The sequence below is a fragment of the Strigops habroptila genome, chromosome 3 (genome assembly GCF_004027225.2).
Source record: "Strigops habroptila isolate Jane chromosome 3, bStrHab1.2.pri, whole genome shotgun sequence".
NCBI lineage: Eukaryota > Metazoa > Chordata > Aves > Psittaciformes > Psittacidae > Strigops > Strigops habroptila.
Genome location: NC_044279.2, coordinates 77978163 through 78003426, shown reverse-complemented (window position 1 = coordinate 78003426; position 25264 = coordinate 77978163). Strand labels below are relative to the sequence as shown.

Here is a 25264-nt window from a genome sequence, read left to right as displayed (position 1 = left end):
ATGCTGAGCATCGGAGAAACACTGCTTGTGTGTACATAATTCTCTCTCCCTTTTGTGCTTCTCTGATAAGGAGAACTCTGTGCTGATGAAAGAGACAGGGTTGACAGTCCTTGCACTGTAACGATACGGTTCAGACAATGCCAGTAAAAACTTCCTTTGCCAGCACGGAGGACGTGTGTTGACACAGAGCAGAGTGCCCCTAGCAGAGGAAGGATAGGTAAGTTTCTGTGTCTTGCCCAATTCCTGACCTCTGCAAGAGTTCAGAGGAGTGATGGTGGTTTCTGTGATGTTGATCTGCATGGGGGACTTGTTCAGTGGTCCTCAGTCCATGTGTTGCTCTCATTTGTCACAAACTGTTGTCTTGTAATGGATTTTGTTTACTCCCGGCATGTGCTGGCTCTGAACTAGCATTGAAAGCAGGTAAAATTAATCTGCAGATGGAGTGCTGTCTGTTCTCTTACAGGTACTTATTTTCATTAAATGAGTAAGCATCAGGAAAATACCCTTCTCTGTAGACTACCTTACAAAGTCAGAATTCTGGGGCAGTGGTAAATCTGTTGTATTTATATTTAATTATTTATACAACCCTTGTCTTTTGTGTAAAGGTTTTTAACAAGCATCAATGCATGCATTCTACCTTGCTTTGTGTCAAAACTAGTAGCGTCCCCATCTTGTATCTTCATAAAGAACCGTGCTCTGTGGTTTGAGATGGTGCAGAAGGTCTGCATCAAAACTGGGAACTGAACCCAGACTTCTGGGATTCTTGGTCCAGTGTCCAATACCTAGGAATAAGGTAGGATGATTTTTGTGCTTACTTAAAGATATATTTACTTATGTTTCTATTGAATCTGCTTCTGGAGGTGAACAGCTTCAATATGGCACTTTTCCTTAGAATAACTGTTTTGAGAAGGGGCTTAAAAGGATAAAAATATAGTAGCTTTTTGCATCTTCACCACAAACAGTATTGCAATTGTACTGCAGAAATGCATTTGGCTTGTGGCATTTGGTGGAACCAAAAGGTTTGTCTCAATCTGGTACTGGCAGAGCAAAGTGTATGAACCGATGACTGCCAGCAAGTTGATTAACCATGATGAGATTATAAATTGTCATCTAGACTCTAGTAGTTTGCGATCCTTCTTCACTTCAGTAAGCAGTAAAATGTTTGCTTAAACCATCCGGAGATTGGTTGGTTCAGTGTTAGTGTGACTCAGCTGGCAAATGGTAACTTATTAGTCATGGTAACTCAGTTGCTTACTTTTGTGTTTGCATCTCTTGGACTGATTTTGGTGGGCAGCCATTGTCAATGGAAGGCAAATGAAAGGGAAAACCTGGGAGTTACCTGGTTGTAATCACTCTCCTCACTGGTAGCCTGGATAGAAGCAAATCTGCCTGCAGAGCTGCTGGCTAGCTGGAGGAAAAAAAGTTGAAAAAGATTAGTCTGGGTTTAAAATGCTGGCCTACTGAAGTAAATGTCACCCTTATCAGAGCTGTGAATGCTTGAAGTTCTGGCAGCGAATGGACAAGGCTTAAGGTGGTGTTATATGGGTTAGTAGTTCAGTCCCTACCCTCCCACAGCTGGAAGACTGACTCTTTGCGGAAAAGGTGGAGAACCTTTCCCGTGTTGAAAGCCAAGCTGACCTCCAGACCCATACCTTTGTGTTATGCAGCAGTGAAGTCGGGTGGCTCCAGCCTATGCAAAATGAACTTGTGGTCTGTGCCCAGCCCCTAGTCTAACACCTTAAATAGCCTGCGTTTGGGGCCTGCCTCTCCAGGAGGAAACCTTGCTTGTAGTGTGAAACCACTGTGCACTTATGCTTGTTTATGCAGGGAAGTTGGCATGCAGTAAGCTGGGGTGTAAGTTTATGGCGCTCTGCTGTTGTGGACTATTTTGTGTGGGCATTTTTCATACGCAATTAAGAGCTGAGCTGCTTGCTCCGGTGGTGTCAAGTAAGAGTGGTTACGGCATGAGCTGGTGCCCAGTGCCCAGTGTGCTGTCTATTCAGGGCCCAGCTTATTGCTCCCTTCCCAGGGTGAACAAGTCTTTGGCTAACGTATGGATTTTACAGGAAGCCATGTGGGATTGGAGCATCAGGAAAGCGATGGGGTGGGACCAAGGAGCTGTGTGACCAGCAGGGCTGCATGCACCGCACCAGGCACAGCTGGGATGTGGCCAGTTTAAGCGTGCAGTGGACAAGGCAGGAACACCTGTAATGAAAGTGGAAAGCGCCTGTATGGGGAAGGGGGCAGCATCCCGGAGAGCAGAGGCAATGGGAGCCCCCAGATCCTGTTGGCTGCTGTTGGATCCTGCCCCCAGATCCTGCAGGTCATGCTGGCAGGACCCTGCCTCTCCTCTGCCTTTCCCCCAGCACTGGCCTTGGCAGAGCCCACCGGCAGTGCTTGGCAGAGGAAGCAGAGGAGCAAGAGCTTCCTGTGGTGGTGGAGCACAAGCTGCCATCTGAGCAGCCTCACCTCTGCCCCGCCAGCTCTTGCTGGCCCTTCCTGGCGGCGTGCCGCCTCTCCCTGCTGCCAGCCTCCTGCCCGCCAGCAGGCACCCCATCCCCTGCCCGGGCTGGGAGCAGGGAGGCGAGAGGTGGGCCCCCAATCCACCTCGGCAGAGCAGCCGGGCTCCCCCCGGCTCCCCGTGTCAAGTGCGTGTTTGAGCTTGTGCTAGTCTCCTGGACACCTTCCCGGTGAGTTTTCCAGAGAATGACTACAGATGAAATGCAATTAGACACAGATGGACGGGGGGTGGGGGAGGGGTGGGAGACGAGCCGAGTTTGAAAATGGGGGGAAGGGAGCGATTAATTGCGAAGCCATGAGGCAGGCTGGCGCGTGCGAGAGAGGGATGTGTGTGAGGATCAGAGGTCCCTGCTGGGAGATGCTCGCTGGGCTGGGGCCGGGAACCTGAGGAGGTCTCCCTGCTCTCAACTGCTGCTGCCGCTGCTGTTATGGTTGTTGGAGAGCCAGAGGGAAGCAGCGGGCGTGTCTCAGGGATGATTAATCATGTATGGCAGCAGCGAGGAAGGAGGACGCGGCGCACACACAAGACCAGCACCTCCCCTACCCCTGCGCGCCTTTGGCTCGCTGACAGCAGTCTCTTCTGCTCTGAAATCCAGCCCCCGAGGACGGCAGGCAGAGGGGAACTGTGTTTCACCTGAGACGAGAGACAGTTCCTTACCCACCCCGTCATCCAGGAGCTTTGAGACTCAAGAAACTTAAATCTCCTGGGTCTGGGGAAGAATGAAAAAAATGTGAAAGCAGGGAGTTGAGCTACTCCAGGTGGGAGGAGAGGCAGACCTGACTGAAGGTTTAATTAGTGAGGAGCATGGAAAGAATAAAAGTGGGTTTGGCAACAGTAGGCTGTGAGTGCTTCCCAGTTGGAGAGGTGGGGACAGGGCACAGAGCAGTCCAGATTGGTGCAGGTGTCCCTCTGCCTCAGGGTTGTCAGCCTCCTCTCCCTCCACGCCCTGGCACTACTTGAAAAAAAGAAAAAAAAGGTTAAACATAAATTGGTTTTCTGTTTGGGGGAAGGAATTTGGGTTTAGGTCTCCCAGATTCAACTTCTTATTGTGAAGGAAAGCTGTGAAGGAAAGCTTAAGAACCAGAAACCTGCCTTTTGTGTGTGTGTGTGTGTGTGTGTGTGTGTGTGTGTGTGCATGCATGTGTGAGTTATTGAGAGGTCAGAGTCTTGCACAAGGAGAGAACCAGAAGATCAGAATATCAGAAACTTCCAAAGTAGGAGACACACGGTTAAACCAGGACTTCTGGCCTGGAGCTTTGAACCTGTCTTGCCAGTCTAATGGCCATTACCTGCAGTGGTCTCCCTCATCTTCCCCGTGCAATTTTGCCTCGTAATTTCTCCTGCAAGTAGCTGAAAGCTTCCCCTTTTTTCTGCAACTCCCATCCAAGCTAAGGCAGTATGCTTCCACTGCTGCTATAATTTACAGTGGATGATGTGAAAAGGTTCATACTTTTTCCTCTTAACCTCAAAGACTCCCCTTTCATGGTCTGCGACAGTTCTTTTTGGGAGCTTTAGACTGAAGGGAGGTGTTTTTTATTTTGTTTTCCAGCCCCTTATTTCCCTCTGCTCAAGGTTTGCACAGATACCCTTTGCTATAGTGCTGTCTCCTGTCACTGAGGTGGGATCTCTGGGATAATTTTTGTAGGGTTGCTTGGATGTACTGCCTGTACATTTGTCTCTGAAAGATTGCTAGAGAATGTTATTTAATACTTAAAAACAGCTCCACATTTTCAGTGTGCCACTTCCTCGTGCAGTGCAGAGTAATGGCCAGATTCTGGAATGTATGAATTTCATTATTTTCCTCTCCTTTAATTTTTTCTTAATTCTACTAAGTGTACCTAAGCAGTATTTCACAAAGCAAAATACTATCACAAAATAAGAGAGGAGTAGGACATAATAATTGTTTAGAGGCATGACACAAGTGGGTCGGAGTTAAGTTTGTGGTGAAACGTGTGCTGCAGAGCTAAGGAAAGCCTTTCTAGGCTGCTGCTGATGAGGTTGGAGGTACCTTTGCAGGGTTGTTTTGGGATCCCTGGATTAAAAAACCCCCAATGTTGTTTTTGAAGCAGAATCGAAACACGGTGGTGGCATCAGAAGCTGACAAAACTGAGAGCTGGAATAAATACTTAATGCTCCTCCCTCTGAGACCTCTGCTCACAGCCAGTAGTCATGGAAAACAGGACAAAACAGATGTGGATGCCCGAGCGAGTGAATAGTGCTCCTTTATGTGTCGCCGTTGTGCAGCGAGGTGTTTTCCTCCCCTCACCAGTTTGGCGAGCTTCCTTTGTGGTGGTGGGAGGAAGGTGCTGGAAGCAGCTGGCACATCACACCCACACTGCCCAGCGGATCTAATTTTGGGATTTGGGCAGCGTAAGGAGCTCCTCTGCTGTGGCTGTGAGGAGGGACGTCTCTGCCTACTCAGTTTGAACGGCTGGACCGGGAGCAGGCAGAGGGGCGGGCGGGAGGGTGTCTGAGTGTTCAAGGCCGGTACAACATCGGTGTTTTCATTTGGAGCTCTTCCTAAGATGGCTTTCTTTAAGAACAGCGAAGGATGGGGCAGCTTGTCCTCTGTGGTCTCCAGAGTCCACCAAGAGGGTAATGGAAGGGGGGGGCTCACGCTAAGGCCTACCTTGTGGTGTATGTGATTTAAGAGAAAGGAAGAAAACCAGGGACAAGGGCATGTGATTTGCTAACTCAGCTGGCAGATGGGCAGTGAGAGGAGTGTGTTGCAAATTAGTGTGAACTATTGATCATGTTTGGACAGAGGTGATGCTGTGATGGGGAGTAGTGTCTACCTTTGCTCCATTGGCCTATCCAAGGGGTTACTTGGTCCTTTTCCACTCCAGGGATCATTTTGGCGAGCCCTCGAGCACCAGCACTGGTGGCAGTGGTGAGGTCCCTGGTGACCATAGCTTGCTAGGCTCCTGCCCCATCTCAGGTAGCACCTTGGGAGTCGCCTGGCCCCATCCCCTACCTGGGGGTGCTTTCTGACAGTGTAAGAGGAGCTTTCGGAGGAGCCAGGGGCTGGCTGCCAGGCTGCCTTTAATTCCCCCAGCTGGCAAACAGGAGGCCTGTGTCGGTTGCCGGGGCAATGGCGGGAAGCTGTGTTAGTTTAATGAAGCATTGGGAAAGCTGTTGTTTGTTTCAGGGAAGTGGGGGCTCTCTCGCCTGCCAGGATGCTCCCCCGAAGCTGAGGGGCGGCTGCCAAAGTGCCTTCCCTTGACTGCCTTCCTCAGCCCTTGCCGGAGTGCAGAGGCCGTCATGCGGCTATCCCTCAATACAACATGTCTGCCTGCTCCCCTTCCACCTGAGCACAGCGTGTTTGCTGCTGTGCTCTCAGGCTTGTCCTCCTCGAAAAACACCTGCCTCTTCCCAGGAAAGAGCCTGTCCTCGCCCCATGCAGGGTGGAGGGCTGGGATGGATGCCCCTTCCCTTTCATCCCCCTGCCTGGGGGATGGTGGTTACCTGATGGGGGTGTTGAACTTACTCTCTTGATTTAAGCAAATGAAGACTTAAAGCATCAATGTCTTCATAGTAAAGGTGACCTACAAAGGAAGGAGAGGAGGAGAAGAAGGAGGGGGGGGGAAGCCTTGTGTTTATGCCCCTTTTTCAGTGTCTCTTTATGATTTAAAAAGGACAGAATGTGGGGCTTGGGGGTTTTTATCCTTCTTTTCTTCCTTTCCTCCCAGCTTGTTATTTCAAGTACAAAAGGATTTCTGGTTTTGTTTAACCTCTGGGGGGGAGGGGAAGTTCGATGGACAACTCGAGCGCTAACAGGCTTATGACTATTTAGATAAAACTTCATATTTTAAAAAAAAGAGCCTTATTCAGACCTGTTAAAAATCAAGGGAGTGTAAATGGAAGTGTAAAAAACAAATACTAGGTGGAGAGCTTGTTTGAAAGGTCAGAAAGCCATGCCCGTTTAATACAAGGCCACAGTCCCATGAATTTTCAGCAAATAAAAATGGCAAAATAAGACTATTGCCTTGCAAAGGGGTAAAAAAAAAGGCCATTTCATATGTGAAAACACAGATGTATTTGGTAAAGATGTACAAACAGAAATGCACCTGATTCCCCCCCCCCCCCCCCGCCCCTTCTCCCTTCCCCCACCTTTTTTCTGGTTCTCATTTAAAATGCCGTATAAACAAACGCTGTCCTGGATGGATGGTGCTTCCTCAGCAGGTGTAGCAAAGCCTCTCTCTCCTTGTCCTGCAGGAGCAGCTTCCCACATCAGCCCTTGCAAGACTAAATCCACCTCCCCCCTCCCCAAATACAGTGGCACATTACCCCCCGCTGCACCTGCTCAGGCGGCAGCATCCCACTGGGATTTGTGGATTGCCTGTGCCAGCCCTGCCATGTGGATGGAGGACAAGGACCCCATCCGTCGGCGTGAAGCCGGTGTCAGCCCGAACTCCATGACCCCCTGTTGCTGTCTTCCCTCTCTGGCCCGTTCCAATCTGTACGTGTGAGTCTCGCGCCCTGCGGACGGCTGGTAATTAAAAAACCTGGGAGGGGGATATTATTGAGTTAACAGTAGTTATTTGTCAGGCTGCTGGAGGGGGGGGAAGAGTGATCTATCCCCAGGGAAAGCTGCACTGACGAGGGGTGGGGGGGAGCAGGAGGGAGGAGGAAGTGGGGGCGAGATTGGCAGGTGACTGCCAGCTCCGAGGAGATGACAGCGGCAGCAGCTCCGCCAGTCCCACTTGAACACTGCACTGCAGGTACTGGGTTAATGGGTGGGAAGTGGTGAAGAAGAATATCAGGGTGGGTGGCTAGAAGGGAGGGTGTTGGTGTGGGGGAGTTGATTTCTGCTAAACGCCAAGATAGAGATGACACTCTCTATATACATGTAATCATTAGACTTTGCATTCCCAAGAATATTTTCCTTCATATAATTTTTTAAAATGCAGAGAAAGCTCTCCCCAAACCTGACAGTATTCTACCTACAATCACTTCCCCCGTGCCAATATTACCATGCTGTTCAAAACCGGTCTGAAATGCTGTGCTATTTTCGACCATTGCTTTAGAATATTTGTAGTGAAATTTTAATTTTTAAGGTGCTAGGAATAGGCTCCTCAGTCCCACATCATCTCCATGTAGCGAGGCCCTTTTACTGAACGTGAGACTGCATTACAATCTAAACCTCACAATTTTCTTGTTTGATGATACTGACTATCCAACTAGAAAATTCATGTATCCTCCTTTTGCAGGACTGGCAGGTTAGACCTAGACTGAAGTCCTGATTGACATCTGCAGACAGCATTCTTGCTCATGCTCGCGCTCTCTCCTGTGTGCTGGTGCTCCGTCTCTCTCTCTCTCTTCCTTCTTTTCTCTTTCGGAGGGCAAAACATCTGTTTGCAAAGGGCTGAGGACATGCGCTGCGCAAGGAGATAAAAGCAAAGAGCCCTCATCCCATGTAAGAGTTCATAGATCTGTAACTCGGGGCTGGCGACAGGGTTTGGCAAGGGTTGAAATCCTCCTGTCTTTCTCCCTTCTCATACATTTGAGTATGAAAAACAAAAACAGCCGGGGTTATCTCAGATGTGCAATAGTGAGGATTTAGATGTCAGCTTCACTATCACCTTCATTCTTTGTGTACAAAGAGAGAAAGCAGATCACAGATTTGCACCTAAGCTACACAGAGTGATGCCTTGGTTTATCGCAGCGAAGGAAGCTCGTGCCTCTCCCCTTCCAGTACAGCAGTGTTAAGCCCCAAGGGCCTTACGCAGGCAGTGCCTGTGTTGGAGTCTCATCCTCCCGCTCCCTGCTGCAGGAGCCAAATTTAAGGAATCGTCTGAGAGTTCAAGGCATGTGTGTGATTGTAGACCTGCATGATACAGAGGAAGTTTCAACAACGTTCTAGTGGGTCTCCCTCCCACCACCACCAGCCCCCTGTAAAGTGTTCAGCCGTAAAAATGTTGCCTTTTTTGTTTGACCTGCCATGATTGTGGAAAGGATCACCACCTACATCTGTGCATTGGTGGTATTGCAGGTTCTAGTCCAGAGGCTGGGTAAGGTGGTGTGAGCTGTGAAAACAGCTGATGGGCTGGTCTGTACGTCCAAATTAACCTGTGGTTCAAGTACCGCGCTGGTGCACTGCTTAGAAACGCCTGCAATGAAAGGGGCAAACTCCCTTTTATTTACCTGCTGATCTGTATTACATGGAGATACATATTTTGACTGCTTGACAAAGAAAATCATGCCCACCACAGCTTCTTGTCATGCAGGTAATCCTACTAAATGGAAGCGTGACCAGTGCCATCCGTATTGAGGTGTCTTCTGCGTGGTGGTTTCCAGCGTCCTGGTGTGGCCAGTTTCAGGGAACTGTGTTTTAATCTGGCGATTGCCTGCAGTCTTCGCTGAACAGCACTGGGAGCTTTGGGCATTTAGTAGCTTTGAAAATTACATCATAGGCATCTTAAATGGTACTTTTCAAGTGTGCATTGGTTTTAAAGCTTAGCAGCTGGCCTTTTGGCCATATATATAGATCACACACACACTGAACTGCTTACTAGGAACGGCAGGTATTTGAATTCAAAGAAAAATTACACGTTTCTCTCCTGCCGTCGTTCTCCCCTTTTCTATTTTCCATGTGGAATGAGGATCCCAGGGGTGCACCTCCTGGTCCCTGACATGCAGCGAGACCTTGAGCTGGACCCTGAACCTACTGGCCTGTCACTTTTGCTAGGCGTAGAAGGGGCTTGCCAGGTAAAGCACTACCTGCTCTTTGGGTGCTTGCATTATACCCTGCTCTATTTTTCACTGTTACTAGCATGTGGTAGCAAGAGTTGATGAGTGCAGCCTTGCTTGAGTGTAAAGGGGGGGTGAGGGAAGACACCAGCAGAAGACAAACAAAACATCTAGTTCAGAGCTTACAATAGGGCTGAAATTTTGGGCAAGTCTCAGGGTAGCAGGAATGGGTAACACAAAGCCAGCATTGGGAGCTCATTTTAATTTCAACCATCTTGTGCGTGTGTAGTTGGCTGTCTTTGTTTAAAGAACTTGTCCTTCAGGTAGATTTTATTTGGATGGCTTGCTTATCCAAAGAACATTAATGACTTTCCTTGAGGAGTTCCAGCCAGTACCTTTGCACCCCGGTTCTCCTCTAGCCCTGTTTTCTCTTTTCCATAATCTCCCCGTGCCCGGCAGCAAGCCTTTAGGGTACATGCGCAAGCGAAAGGAGCTTGAGTTGGGGAATTAATATTCCTGGAACATAACACCAGCAGCATGCACACGCTGAGGAGAATATTAGAGCTATTAGCGGTGGGAGTTTGGAGTGCATGCAATATCTAGATGGAGAATTCAGTGTGATTAATCTGCCTCTAAGCAGCAGCCTCCGGGCTCTGGGAATTCTGTGGCACGTTTGAAATCAGAACTTTTTTTAATTACCTTTCCGCATCAACAAAACAATTGCAGTTATGTGAAAATAAGCCCATTCAGTCCCTGCCCTGTCTCTTGGTTGGGGTTTTTTTTTCCCCCTTCTCTTTTTTGGACGAGATGCGCTGCCGAAGCCCTGACTGTTCATGGTCCCAGTAGCTCTGACAGCACTTTGCACAAGTGCAGAGGGACTTAGCCTGGGAGGCTTTGGCTGGCCTCCAAGTCAGGTAATTGCGTTGTAGGCCAAGTTGGAGCAAGCCCATGCTGGTTGGTGTGCATGTGTTAGATTCCTTCCTCTTCCCCAATTCTTTATTCCGCTTCCCAACAAACGCCGGTGCCTCCCTCTCTCCCGCCTTCACCTCCTCGCCTTGCTGGCATCCTGGCACACTGGCAGCCATGTTGCCTCCCCGACACGGGCGGCTTGAGAGTGATTCCCCAAGAGGGGAGGAGCAGGATAAACATGGAGGTTTCATGCAGTCAGCAGGGTGGAAAAAAACAATTAAAAATGATGAAAGGACATTCAGTCAGTATAAAAAAGGTAGAAAAGTTGTGGCCAAAGAAGGAGCAAGACTTGCTGGAGGATGCAAGATCAGATGGGGACCTCGCTGCTTGCAGTTCGTATCTTTTCCCTCCCTTTTGCAAGCAGAGGCAGGAGAGTTTATTCGTTCCGTTGCAGCCTGGTTTATTGCTGTACTGGCACAGAGAAGCCATAAAACAACAGGGGAAATCTTTCCTGGAGTTGTGACTGTGCCAGGGCTCAGGCGATGCCCCAAGGCACTGGGATCAGAGTTGGTGTGGGAAGGGAGGCTTCAGCCATGGAGGAGCTCCCATCTAGAAGAGCATCCTCTGGCCACCTGGGTTTTATGCTGGAAGCACATAGAGCCGCTGGGGTACAAGTTTCCTACAAGCACCTCTCACCCCTGCCTGCTGCTGGACTTCCAGTGCCCCTGCATGTGTTGCCAGCCCTCCGAGGCACCTTGGGCACTTGTGGGGTGCTCCCGCTGCCAGGCAGCCGCAAGTCGGGAACGTACCTGCCAGCTGGCTCCTGGCAGGGATCTGGATTGTTTCCTCCTCACTTCTCGCGCGCTCCACGTGCAGATTTCCCTCCTGCCGCACTGGCAGGTTGCGGGAAGGGCAGGCGGCGATGGCAGTGCTGATTTCTCCTCCCTTCCAGGCCGGTGCGGCGGTGGGGAATGCTTTGTAGGTCTCGTTGAGGGCAGGGATGGAGGCTGGAGAGAGGAGCGGACACACTGTGAGGAGCACAGGCTCCCTCCCCTTTGGCTCTGCAGTTCAAATAACTTTACAAACACAACATTGTCCGCAATTAGCACTATTTAGTTCTTAAATTTTTTTTATTTCACTTGGCTGTGGCTGTGCCCTTGGCTTATCCCTCTGAATTCCTGGCCTTCAGGCAGGATTAAGCACAGTGTAAGTGTTTGAGCTGCCTTGCTTCAAAAAGAGAAAAAAAAAAACCATTTCAAAGAAAAATAACACATTTCTCTTTTTTTTTTTTTTTTTTTCCCCCAGGCGGGGGTCTTATTTACCAACATGTTTGTGTTAAATTTTAAGAAATCGATGTTAAAAAAACAACCTCCAGCTCTAACCAAAAAAACCCCCAAACCTTCCCAGGCCACAGTAAGCCAATAGCTACTTAATAGCCCTTTTTTTTCCTATTGGGCTTTATTTCAGAAATGACCACAGAAGTCTGTATCATCAGCTTTTGCTCCCAGAGCAACATCCAAGCGTTGCCTTGTATTGGGAGTACCTCAAAGGCTCCTGGCCTTTCTCTCACCTACCCCAGGCTCCCTGCCCCTCCCCAGGGCACCTAAACCCTAAAAATATGCCAGGGAACCGAAAACCTCCCTCTTTAACCCTATTGCCTTGCATAGGCCTCACATACAACTCTGTTACATTAACCCTGACCTTTACTACCTCTTTTACTCCAATTGTAGTTTAAAAGTGGGTTTTGATCCTCAGGTGGGAAAACAAAAACCCCAAGTGCATATGAGTTAGCATTACCTCAGCTGGTCCATGGCTCTGCCATGGGTCTTTGGTCGCAACGGGTGGCCCTGCTTGCCTGGTGGCTCTCGGCACTTGCTTTCCCAGTGCATCCCAGGCGCGACCCTCAGCATCTGCCTGTTTCAGTCCTTTCCCCTCAGTCCCCCTCTGACATTTATTTCCCCCCAGAGCCTTTCCTTGGTTGCCAGTGCCCCTCGAATTTCAGCACATTATCCTGGTCCAGCCCCGGCAGGTCCAGCGCAGCCATGGAGAGCAGCTCTGTCCCGAAAGGCCTGCGGGAGCCTGTGCTGCGCTGGGGGCTGGCGCTTGTCTGTCCTGCTCAGACCACTTTGAAAAGGTATTGCCATCGTGGCCACAAACTTTATTTGGGGAAAAAACCCACCCAAAAATCACAAGAAAAGAGAGTATGTTTTATACCAAATTAAAAAAAAAAAAAAAAAAAAAAAAGCCATTTTCTTGGCCAGCCATTTCCTGAGTTCCCTTTGTTACTACTGCAGATATGTGTTTGAATAAGAGCCTTTTCCCCTCCCCTCTCCTATTCCTCTCTGTTCTACCCTGCAGTGAAGTCACAATCCGGCGTTTGTGGGCTCTGTGTGATGTCAGAGACTGAGTCTTGTGACTTCACCGGCGGGCTCGGAAAGAAGGTGCAGACGGGGCTGAGAGAAGAGGGGGGGGAAAAAAAGCCCCCTCCTCTTCCCTCCCCCCCCTCCACCCTCTCGGTTTATAAAACCAGTAGCTGAGATAAATCGGAAGGGGGTGGGGAGAAGCAGCAGGGAAAGCTGAGAAAGATGCCAGAAAGGTACAGTAAATGGGCTTTATCTCTCTCTTCCTCTCCCTGAAAGTTGAGAGTGGAAAATTGCCCTGCAGAGGCCAGCTCTGGCCGACCACGCGCGCAGCGGTGGCGGTGGCGGCGGCCGTGTGTCTGCGGCGCCCTGTGCGTGTCATCCGCCCCAGTGACGCAGCCGTGCCCACCCCGGGTGCGCGGGGAGCCGGGTGGGTGCCTGCCTGGGTGGCTGGGGGCCCGGACGGGTGGGCAGCGGGGGCGCGTGGCGGCCGGGGTCCGGCGTGGCCGGGCACGGGGGACCGCTCGCCTTGTCCCTGTTGAAAGGCCCCAGCTGTTTGTTGGCTGCTCGCTGCAGTCTGGCTCCTGCTTGCTCCGAGACCGACATAAATGGGTTATGGGGTTTATGCATGTGCGTGTGTGTGTGTGTGTGGGCTTCTCCCCCCTCCCTTCCTTTACCCTGTATCTCTCGTTGACGATGGTTTTCGTTGTTATTTTGGTTTAGTTCTGGATGCGGTTTCATTTTTCTCTGGCTCTGCAGGTTGAAAGTAGCAGGGGGGTGGATGGGGTGGGGGCCTGCCATTTCACCAGCATGCGTGGGGACAGCAGGAGGGAGAAGGGCAGGGCCGCAGGGTCACGTTCTCAAGGGGTGTGAGATACGATTTATTTAATATCTCCATATTTTTGGGGGGGGATTTTGGTGGTTGTTGTTGTTGTTGGTTTTAACTGACAACTGCACAATAGCAGTGTGGGTGCACCAGCAAAGAGCAACCTCAAAATGAAAAAAAAAAAATGAGGAAGAAAAAGGAGAAAAAAAAAGGGGGGGGGGGGAGGAGGAAAAGGGGGGCTAGCTTGCCCCTCCCTTCTTCTTGAGCATTTTTTTTTTTTCCCTATGTCCGATTTACTGTTCACTTGAGATTTTGGACAAAGACCGGGGCAGTGGGTGGGCTGCTTTGAGTTTTGTGATATAATATGACTGGAGCAAGAGAGTAAAGCAGAGACAATTAAGGATCGTGGCGAGGGCTTTGCTCATTCAGTCTGTTGAGGAAGCCGTCATTTTGTGTTAGTGTGTGTGTCTGGAGGAGGAAGGATAGTGGAGAGTGACAGTGGAAGGATGCCTAACGTTGTGGTGTATTTGTACTTGCTAAATGCCCGCTCCAGGAAAGGGGGGCTTCAAAAGAAAGGGATGGGGGAAAGGGGATCCTTCAGGATTTGCCCCTGCGATGAAGCCACTTCGGGCCACACTCTCGCTACTGGGAACGTGATGTTTTGCTGCCTCCTCGAAAGAGGAGGGCTGAGGAAGGAAAAGCGCATGCAGGTGTCAGGCAGGCTCCTCGCTGCCACTGCTCTCTCTGCCTGCACACCTCACCCCGGTGACCGGTGGCTCCTTGGCCTCTCTGGCTGGCGAAGCTCCGGAGCAAAGCCCCGCATCCAGAGCGGCTGCAGCGCCACGCTCCTCTCTGCTCCCGGTCACTTGGGTCCCGCCGCTGCACTTCACCCCCAACCACCCAGAGCGCATCCTGCTTTTGTAGTTATTTATTTCTTTATTTCAACTACTGGACCCTGGCTGTCCTCTGCCAGTGCGTTTCAAGGCTGATGAATAGCACCCCCTGCAGTTATAGAGCTGATCTTTTGTAGCACAGATGTATAATTAATTGTGCAGCACTTTTGCAGTCTGAACAGGCAAGTGGATTCTTGGAAGACATCCATGTACTGCCGCCTGCTTCTCAGACCCCCACCTCCATGGCCCTTAGGGAAGGGACCTGCTGGCCATAGCTTTATAGCCTCTGTCCTACCGTGTTGTCTGTAGTGATCTGAAATGAGATTCAGATCCAGGTCTTTGGTGTAAAAGCCAAAAACACCACACAAAAAAACCCCACAACCCAAACCCAAAGCACTGCTGCACAGCAGGACTCCTCTCCTCTGCCCCTGCTCCGACATTAAAGGACTTTTGGGGTTATTTGCATCTCTGCTCCATCACAGTGGTGATGTTTAGGGATTCCCCCCCACTTCTTTCTTTTTTCAGAGGGGAAGTAAGGATTTGTTAGTTTGTAAAGCACTTTGAAGATAAAAAAATCATTGTCTGTACTGAGTGCTGTCTGTTGGCTCGTCTGACTCACCACCCGGGCTTGGCTGGGAAGTGAACCCTGGAATCATCCTGCAGCTCCCTTGGAGGATTAAGTCAAACGACCCATTGAGGTGGTCCTCCCCAGGGAAGGCAGAAGTGGTGTGACCAAACACTTTGTGTGAGCCTGGGAGGTGGAGGGCAATGAGCAAAATGTGCACCATGCGAAACTGAGGGCAGAGGACATGGGGGATGTGATTTAGCTAAGATGAGATACGGCAGAGATTTTAAGCCTCATCATCTTGTCTGGGTATGGCAGGATTGTCCCCTATGGGGTTTTCCTCAGTTCTTTATCTACACCTGCTTTCAAATGACTCCTGAAAGGCAGAAAAAAGTAGAGTAAACCCTTTCCTTTGATTTCTCTTCAGCTGGGGACATCCATTGCCCAAGACTGTAACCGTAGGTGTTTGGGGAGGGGGGAGGCGTGCATCACTTCAGCCCCTTGCTAGGATATGAAAGGATTAAATCTCCTTCCTAAGCAAAGTGGAAGGTCCCCAGGTGTCTTCTCACAGGCTCAGAGATTGCAGTGGGAGAAGAAGGCAGGATCCAGCTGGGTAAGAGACCTCATCAAGAGGATAAAAGCGTTTAGGGTAAAGGACAGTCTGTCTCCCTGAGTAGGGGAAGTAATCAGTGAGGATGTGCAAGGGTCTCTTAAAAAGCCCTAAGCAGGCAATGCTTATATCAGAGGAGAATTTCCAGGCAGTAGTGAAGGGGGATGAGCTGAAAGCGTTAATTGGTTCCCCCCCTCTTTCTGTTAAGATATTCCCTTTCTTGTTACCACCACTGCTTTTTTCTTCTTTTTTTTTTTAAAAAACCAAACAACCCAAAACCAAAAAAACCCAAACCTTCTCTTCAATCTCAGTTGAGGGGACTGTTAAGGAAACCCCCTACTTATCACCTGAGGCTAGCTGCTGACTTACTGTTTCTGGAGATGAGGTAATGCTGGCTTATTATAAATAGGGTGACTACCCTTTTTCATCAATATTAGGAGTAAGCCAACACCTTGATCTTCAGCCTGCGGAATGAATCATGCTGTAAGAGCTTGAAGCATTGCTGGTTTTGGAGAAGAGTAGTCATCCTTTCTCTCATGCCATGCTCCCAGCTGTGGAAGGGCTTGGCCCTAATAGAGGGGGACATCCCTGAGCTGTAGGCAGGTACCCCGGGGAATGTAAAATTTCACCCCTGATAAAATGCTTTCTCATCACCAGTGTAAGCCGTGTCTGTTCATTAGACCTGGGTTCAGCTAGGGTTATTAGGGAATCACCTTGAGAACTGCAGCCCCCCTGAATGCTGTTGCTCCTCGTTTATGTTGGGATAGCTTGTGTTCTTATTTGTGGGTTTGAAACTTGCCAAAGCCAGTGGAGGCTCATTAAGTTGGTAGGTGGACATGAATTGTGCTTGCTGAGGAGGCTTCTGTTCTTGCTTCAGTGCTCCCTGGTCATATCCTAAGAAGAAGTGCTTGTCTTATCTTCAGAGCCCTGATGGAACCCACAGTGTTTTGTTTAGGTCTAATTACTCTGAGCATGTTTATAGGAAAGTTAGATGGGGGCCTTGAGTCCCCATCACCTCTCAGGACAAATGTAGGTGCCCACAGGATTCCCAGCTGCAGAAGACAATCTCTTCAAGAGGGATGATGGAAGCCCTGATGCATAAGCAGAGGTTTTGTTGGTTTGAACCTGAACTTCAGTAGGCAACTGGAAGAGTTCTTTTAATCCTGAAATAGAAAGAAGTTACTTGAGATGTTACTGTGTGCCTTGGACTGTATAAAGATGGGAATGTCCAGTCTTTACAAAATGAAATTCTGGTTTTCTTAACCCAGGATGGTTACCTCTGCTACCTCGGCTCTTAAGGCATTACCATCACTTGGGTTAGGTGACATGAAGGGAATATACTTCCTTCTTCCAACCCCAAACGTGGTGGTGATGCTCATAAATAGTGAATGTGTTGTGTTGAAAATCATAAGTTCTGTATGTTCTCATGTGTCCTAAACTGACTTGGATTTGAGCATGACTTTAATGCAGGGCACTAAAATAAGACATTAACATCTTTTGAAATGTAGAATTAGAGGGTTTGAGCATTGAATATACTTTTATGAGTCTCGAGATACAAAGTAATTAAAGTGGTTGTGTTTGAAGTAGGGTTTTTTTTCCTAATGTTTTGTAAGCAATAGGAGATATATAAGTAAACAGTGGTGGAACTTTGAAACTGTTTTTAATAAATCAATCTCTCTGATGAACTGGGACCAGAGAACATCACTCTACATGACAGAAAAAGCCAAAGTCAATGACAAGAAGTTAATGAGATTTCATGCAATGTATACCTTCAGTGGACCCTTGGATTACTACTACCCGAATATAAATACAGCCTTCTTACCAGATGAATGTAGGAGACCTCTTGGTTTTGGTCCAGTCTGATGTCCTCTTGCTGCTGCAAGCCCTTCTCATGTGCGGTTTCATGTGCCTGAATTCTGGAGTGTGGTAGCAGTAAGGTGACTGGAAGAACTAATGCTTTTTCTTCGGGGACCTTTTTTCCCCTCCTGTTGGAACAGCCGAGATTCAAAACTGCTATTGCATGCATCAGGGAGGAAACCAACAGGGAGCAAAGTCAGAATCAAAATCTTAGTTGCCTCTAGAATTTGGGACTATATGTCATGGGGATTTAAGCTTGTTAAGCCTGGAAATTCCCACTTCCCTGTAGGCAGGAAAAAAACCCCAGCAAATGAAACCTCTGTAAAAGGCCAGCAGAAGTAAAAGAAAAAAAAATCCCTTTCTGTAAAACATGTTCAGGCAAAGCAGAGTTGGTTTTGTGTAAGACCACTTTAAAAGATGAGTTCTTCTAATATTTGAGTTTCTCCTTTTATTTAGATACGTTTAGCAATTCAGATAATGAAGATCTATTGATGGCCTTTTCTGCCTTGTTGGAGACAGTCTTGCTAAGAATCATATTTGTGTGGCTTTCTATTTTAATTTCCACTTTTATTACTTTGGACATCTGCATGGAAATGTGATCCGCTTTTCCTCAAAAGTCGAGCTTGTTTCTTGCTTTTTTTACTGGACTGAGATTCTTTTGTCTGCAGCATCACAATCACTATCACAGCAACGAATTCTGATCCTGCCAGAAGTGCTTTTTTGGCAGGAGGTAAAAGGAAAAAGCAGGAGAAGCTGAGCAAGTCTTAAGGTACAAAGATCTTATTTTCATGAATCAGCTCCTTGTAACAGGAAGATGAGAGGACAGAAGTGTTGCAGTATTGAAAGATGGAGCAGAATTGTCTCCCATATAGGTGATTGAATTTTTCTCCTACTATGATTCATGCTACTTACCTTCAGCTGCTTTGTCGTTTTCCTTTCTTTGAGATGCTCCAGAGTCTTTCGATCCAGTTGTTGCTCTGTTGCAGGAATTGGGCTGTAGGAACTAACACTATGGCTGATGGAGATGCTTTTGTGTCTGGAGGAGAGCCGCTTCTGAGCGATGCACCGAAGACATGGCAGTCAGTATGTTGAGAATCTGTGCTTGTCGAAAACACTTTCCAGCAAGCACACAGATCCTTTGGCTGTCTTCAGGGGAAAAGTTCAGTGTCGGTGCATTAACGCGAGGAGAGCCCTCCCTGTCTTTGCTGCAGTTCCCTGGGAGACATCTGATACTGCTTCTCCCTTGTGGAGGGTCATATGTAACACTTTTTATCTGAAGCAGGTTTACAAGAAGTAGGAGGAAGGTATGGGAAATCCTGGGGCTAGATAGGGAGAGAGGTAGGAAATGTTAATGAATGCAGCCATGCGGATGTCTGTCTTGGAGAAAGAGACACAGACCAGCTGCCCTTGCTTTACACTTGCTTAAAGATGTAGCTGTCCCACCGTGAATTTAAGTTCCAGTCCCCAGTTGTGTGACCTGAAGGTGCCTGATCTTGCTGTCATCTTTTGTATTATCCATCTTCAAGCCAGTCTCTAATGCCCATTCCCATAGCATCTAAGTGCCTCTAGATGAAAGCTGTAAAAGTGCAGTGGTGAGAATGACATCAAATTGTGTACCAGGGGAAAGCATTAGGGTAAGGGTAATACTTTGAGGGGACATGTGCCATGCCTGTGCTCGACTCTGCAGAGACTTCAGCATCCTGGTGCTGCTAGTTCAGTGCTTTTCACCAGCAAGGAAACCTTTTGTAAAGGAGAAGAAATTTCTCAGATGACCCCAGCAGCTGCATTCAGAAATCATCTTTTCTCTAACAAACACTGGGGCGCTCAGAGTCTTTCCAGCATATGTTACCTGCAGATTTGTTATCGATCCCCCCCAGGCTGCAACACTTTCTGTCCTCCCTGCTTCCAGGCAGAGGGAGCTCAGAGGGTGTGTGGAGATGAGAGGTAGTTGGGGTCAGGAATGGTGTCATCCTTCTGTCCTCCCCCCCCCCAAGCTACTAATGTATGCTTCTGTAGAGCCACATGAACTGAGTAATTACTGAATTACAGCTAGATCAGAAGTGATGACCTCAAAGACAGAAGGATACTCTCCATCTCCATTTGTCAGTCCTCTTGGGGTCAAAAGGACCTTTTTTCCTCTGGGATCTGTGGGAGAGGGGAAAGGGACGTGCAAGGTAAGCCTTACATTAAGTCACAAGGGCAAGCAAATGTTTTCTTTTGCTGTTGCAGGAGTTCATGTCAGCATTGCTTACATGTGTGCTATGGTGGCAGCACTGGTAGGAGCAATGGCACTAACCCCAAGGGCTACTCGAGGGTCTTTATTTTGCCCAGAATCTGCCATCCAGCCTAGAGGAGGGTGCCAAATCTTGAGGCCATTTTCCTGCCTGTCTCTGCTTTGTTTGTGCCTCTGTACTCAGAAGCACTTTGATTGGGAGGTGAGGGGAAGGTGTTTGGGTGGAATGGAGAGGATTTGTAAGCTTCCTGTTGTGGTGGTGCCGTAGGGGCTCTCTACAGTTATGGCTGAGCCAATTTTCTTGCACTAAATGCAGAGACTGCAGTCCTTCTTACGATTGTGGTGTAGCACATCTGCTCAATTTATAGCAGTCTTTGAAGATGGAATGTATTTGCTGCATGAAATTTACATGCAAACCATTTTAGTTTGTTGCATTGATTTTAAAATTGATCCTTTAAGGCTTTATTTTGGTAGGGAACTATTTTTTGCCTTAAATCCTAGTATTTTTTTCTTTTCAGAATTTCTTACATATTGCTTCTAAGAGTGTATAGATAATAATGATGACTTTACCCTGAACTAGAACTGCTTGCCATGGATGTTGGATTCCTGCCCTGCTAGTGTGTTTGCAGGATCAGAGCCCTTGTAGCATGATGGGGTTACTTTCTTCATTAGTCCTAACAATATTTTATTTATAACCATTTTTTTTTGTGTGTGTGTAACTGATGGTGGTCAAGGGTTGTCACTGAATGGCTGAGTCAGAAGGGTGAATTTCTTTCTTCTGGAAAGAGAATGAAATGTTCAGTGGCAAATAAAAACCTCGGTGATGTGAACAAGGTGTACTAATGACAGTGGTTTTTCATCCGGAGTCTGCAGACAGCCAAAAATTAGTTTCTGAGAGAATTAAATTCTCCATTAAGCTCAGTGGGGTTGTACGTGAAAGCCTGATGATACATCACTTCAAAAGCTGCAAAGGCTGTGGCGTCTCTGCTCATGTGCTATTTAACTAATATTGTTGTGGTAACTTTGTTTTCATTCTGTGCTTTTAATGACTCTGTCTATTACCAGTGATGTCTACTGTAGTGCAAGAGCTGCCAACAGCTTGGCATTTGCCTATATATATAGCACAGGTTCTTTTAAAACTGAATTTCATCCTTTAAAATCAGCTGTGTAGTTTTGAGCTTTTAAATAGTTTAAAAAGCAGCTCCTCTGGTACTTTCCTTGTAACATGTAGAAGTGGGAAATGGTGCTGTGCAGCAGACTGGAGGTGCAGGTATTTAAGTATGCAGATTCACTTATTTTTTGGTCCTTTGAGAAGTGCTTGACTTGTGTTAGCTGTGATTGTAGGTTTACAAGCACAAGGACCCTTTTGAACATTTTACAAATCATCTATGCTGCAACTTTGTTTTGAACGTTAGGTAAAAAATATCTGGATATACCAAGCTTATCTATATAAGCTATGTTCTCATGTATTTGTATATACAAAAGGGTTCTACCTTAAGGTAAGCTTAAATTTAACTTCAGGTAGAGTACTCTAAGCACTCTTACCATATAAATCTACGTGAAGGATTGACCTCAATTGACGTTTCACTTCAAAATCAGAAAACGGATAATGGAAAATCAAATTATAAAAACCTTATCAAGTTCCCCCACCGCATTACAGCTTTTATCACAGTCCTGGATCCCCAGAGGGAATGTTGCTCTAACCAAGCTCTTAGCATGCTGTGGCAGTCAACAAGATTAAGGCTGACTGCCACTAGAGCAACCTCACGCTTTGTGACGGTGAATGTGCTGTGGGAGCCTCTTCTTCAGGCAAAGGAAGCAGTGACCTCCACCTCTTGTAAGGGAAGCACTGTGCCTTAAACACATGCTGTAAGGCAGCGCCTGCCTGCTCGAGCTGTGATTCCCAGGTAGCCAATGCACAGCACATCACTGTAATCTCATCTGAAGGAGATGAGGCATAGGTGACAGCAGAAGGCTTGCCTCTGGAAGGAGCCGTTGCTTGTAGAGTCCAGAGGAGCAGAGGAGCTGGTTGAGTCCTTCCTGGACACTCCTGCTGCACCGGTGCCTGGCCGGCAGCTGGGGAGTCCCCAACACCCACACAGTGTTAACTTGGAAGACACATGATAGGAGTACATGTAATTGTTGTCTGCTCCAGTTGTTCTCCCCAGACTATTGCCATCGTTGCAGTCTTATCTAGATGGAATTTCAGTCAGTAAATTGTTTCTGACAGACAACGCATGGTACAAGATGTAGTGGTTTGTATTTATTTTTCATAAAGAGCAAGTCACCTGTGGAGGAGCCATCTGTGAAGTTGTCACCTGGCTGTGCCTACAACACAGTCCTTCTAAGCAGTCCATTGCTTTTTGGGATAAGCCATGAGCAGGGGCCCTTCTCTCAGGATAAGGCTTTCTGAGGTTGCGGGGAACAAAGCTTGGGCAACAGGGTGGTTATGGAAATGTGATACCTGCTCAGTAAAGTTCCTGGCAAAGCCCATTGTAAATGATGCTGGAGCTCTCCCTGCCCAGCAGCACTTGGAGCTGCTCAGGCTGCAGCGTCCTGCGTTTTCATGTGAAATGCTGAGTGCCAGATGGAGGAAACTGTAGTGTCATACAGAGCTTCCCTTGCTGGCGCGCAGGCTCAGCTGGCGGAGGAGCATCCTTGCTGCCCTCCACCAGCCTCCTTGCCGCCTCACTCTCACAAACTGATACCCAACCCCTAGTGAATACTCTTCCAAACCCGAGCCGTTTCTCTAGCGCAGAAGTGCAATTAGTCGTACTTAATTCCCACTTTCGCTGCTGATGGGGGGCTCGGGAGCGCTGTTTCTACCTGCCCCCGCGGCGCTGGACGCGCGGAGCGCTGCGGGGCCGGTCCCGCGGGGCACAGCCGGGCGGCGGGGAGGCGAGCCCCGGCCACCCACCGCCTCCATGTTGTTTCCCGAGCTCTCCGCTGAGGTGCCTCCGGTTCGGGGCCCACCCGGCCCCGGCATGCGGCCTGGCCGCCGGCTCGGGGTGTGCTCCAGGGCTCTGGATCGGTGAGGGGGCTGCCGGGCCGCAGCTGCCTCACTCCCGCCTGGGCGGCCAAACGGAATAAATCCGGTTCTTAAAATAACCTGACGGGGGGGGGAGGACGGGGGAACGGCGGGTATTGATTTATGAGGCGATTGGAATGGAAACGGCCGCGGGCCCTTCCCGATAGGGCCGCGGGCAGCCCGGCAGCTGCTCTGCTGTGCCCCGCCACGCCCGGGCCGCCGGGCTGAGGGACGGAGTCCCGGCGGGTGGCACGCGCGGAGGCCGCGCCCGCCCGCTCCCGGGGCGGCGGCGCGCGGCCCCTTTAAGCGGGCGTGTGGTGGGAGGGGAGGCGGCGGCCGCGCGCTCGCACACAGACACAGACGTGCACGCGAGGCGCGCGCACGCGCCGCTCCCCCCCCGCCCCCCCGCTCCCTCGCCCGGCCGGGACCCGCCGCCTCGCGCCGTTCCTGCTGGCGCGCGCTGCTCCCTGTCGCCCGCCGCCATTGGCTGTCGGGGGTCAGCTGACCCCGTGTTATTTCCTGTGTGTGTGTGTGCGCGAGGGGAGAATGGAGCGAGGCGCCCCCGGGCCCCCGCTGCGCCCCCGCCCCGGGACCCGGCCCCGGCCCCGGCCCGCCGCGCCCCGCCGCTGAGCCGCCCCCGCCCCGCCCCGCCCGCGCCTCCCGCCGCCGCGGGGAGGGGGCGCCGGGGAAGGCGGCGGCGGGGGGAAGGTGGGGAGGGAGGGTCGCAGGTAAGGGGGGCCCGGGAGTGTCGGAGTGCGGGGAGGCCTGCGAGGTGGGGGGCGCCCGGCCGGGCCCGGCAGCCCCACGCTGGGGAGGCCGAGGCCGCGGCCGCCTCGGTGGTGCGGGAGGGGATGTGGGAGAGTCATCCGTGAGGTGGAGGGCGAGTGCTGGGGAGGAGGAGGACTTGTGAAAGGGTCTCGGGAAGTTCTGTGCTCAGCACGGTTAACCCGCCCCCCCCTCGGTTTTTTCCTTGAATTAAAACCCCGTGTTTATGTGTGTTTAAAGAAGCCCTAGTGATCCCTGGTGAGGTGCCCGCCTGTTTTCCTCTCCCCAAAATGGTCTTTTGCAAGAAATGCGAAGTTCTTATGAGGATGTGGAGATTGGTGCTTCCGTTCAAGGGATAAATAATTAAAAATGTCGGGGAAGATGGGAGCACCCTGTACACAAATTGCAGTAGGGACACAGGCTGTGTTGTGAATGTTTGGGGTTTGTAGGTGCTTGTTTCTCTCTGGATGACTAACCTAGTACTGTTCACTTGCAGAGAGGATCAGCATATAGTGTTTGGCCAGCTGTGAGGATCAGGGTGTCGTTAGTTAATGCTGTTTGGCTGGAAGTTGTGTTTAGGACTGCACTTGGAAGTCATTACCTTCAAGGAAGGAATAAGAGAAAGTTATGTAACTGAAGCGTTTTAGGCTGTGTATCAGAGCTGTCTAATCATACTGTCACTCTGTTATTAAGTTGAAAACAAGAACACATTTGCATGTGAATCAACAAGTGATTGTCTCCGTGCGTAGATTTGGCACCATCAGAATCTTTTATTTCTTGTGTATATTTTCTCAGCCATAACATTCCCCCTTCACTAAAAGGGCAGGCAGTTTGCTTAAACTGCAGCATTGTACCATACCAGATACCTGTGGGGGGACTAAGGCTCAGCAGCAGAGCTTTCTGTGTTCAGGTTAGCATTTTGAAAGCTGTTCATGTCTGTGTGACTTGTTGCCATCTGTTGATTCATCCATGGGTAATTCTTTGGAGTGTTTAATTTTTAGCATGCTTCCTGAGCAATGAGTGTGCATGTAGCACTTGGCTCACCTTTACCCATTCCTTGTAGAATGATACCGTGACGGGATGGTGGAGATGCAGCAGCTCCTGGGTTAGGTCTGTAGCATATTGGCTGAGCTCAATTCAGGAAGAGCTGGATTTTTTTCATCGATTTTCTGGACTGCTTTTTTTGTGTGATAACTTTGGTTTCTGAGATTTATAGATGGGTATTGCATAGCGGAACTAAGTCCATTTGGCTAAGCATATGTGATTGATAAACACTTATTAGTATTGTTACTTGTGAGTTTTTGTTTGTTTGTTTGCTTTTTCCTTAGATCTACTGCTTTAAATAAGGTTCTGTATTAGTTCACTTTGAGTTGTTTGAAGCTGCATTTTTTTATCTGTTGTCTTTGCATTGGGCTTAGTTGACATATAAAAACGCAGCTGATTTGCACACTGAAGGAATAATTTCTGGGCGAAACAGGCTAAGAAAGTTGGGGCTGTTCAGCTTGGAGAACAGAAGCTGTGCGGAGAACTCATAGCAGCCTTCCAGTATCTGGCCAGGGCCTATAAGGATGCTGGGGAGGGACTCTTCATTAGGGACTGTAGCAATAGGACAGGGGGTGATGGGTTCAAACTAAACCAGGGGAAGTTCAGGTTAGATATAAGGAAGAAGTTCTTTACTGTGAGGGTGGTGAGGCCCACAGAAGTGGTACATGCTCCATCCCTGGCAGTGTTCAAGGCCAGGTTGGACAGAGCCTTGGGTGACATGGTCTGGTGTGAGGTTGGAACTACATGATCTTAAGGTCCTTTCCAACCCAAACCATTCTGTGATTTATTAGTTTAGTCATCTATGTCTTAAACTTTGTTAGTATTATGAGGAGAATAGTATTCCCTTGTTTCTGTAAACTGCTGGTATATGAAATGCATATTTTAGTATTTTGTGGTTAAATTAGCAAGCAAACTACTATGCCTTCTGAGCAGGAGTATGGCAACACCTCTTATGTCAAAAGT

General features: G+C 49.0%; 1 protein-coding gene across 12 annotated transcripts in view; it reads left to right on the top strand.

Moving 5' to 3' along the window:
• Nucleotides 1-25264, top strand: part of TCF20 (transcription factor 20) — a 133770-nt gene that overhangs the window by 42542 nt on the left and 65964 nt on the right. The window contains exon 1 of one of the 12 annotated variants that reach the window (XM_030479635.1): nucleotides 7168-7242. The exons of 9 other annotated variants lie outside the window; for them this stretch is intronic. The gene's annotated coding sequence lies outside the window, so the exon portion shown is untranslated. Of the gene's footprint in view, nucleotides 1-7167; nucleotides 7243-12529; nucleotides 12717-23182; nucleotides 23221-25264 lie in introns of those variants that run through there. 2 more of the 12 variants (XM_030479633.1, XM_030479637.1) reach the window with 2 other exon arrangements.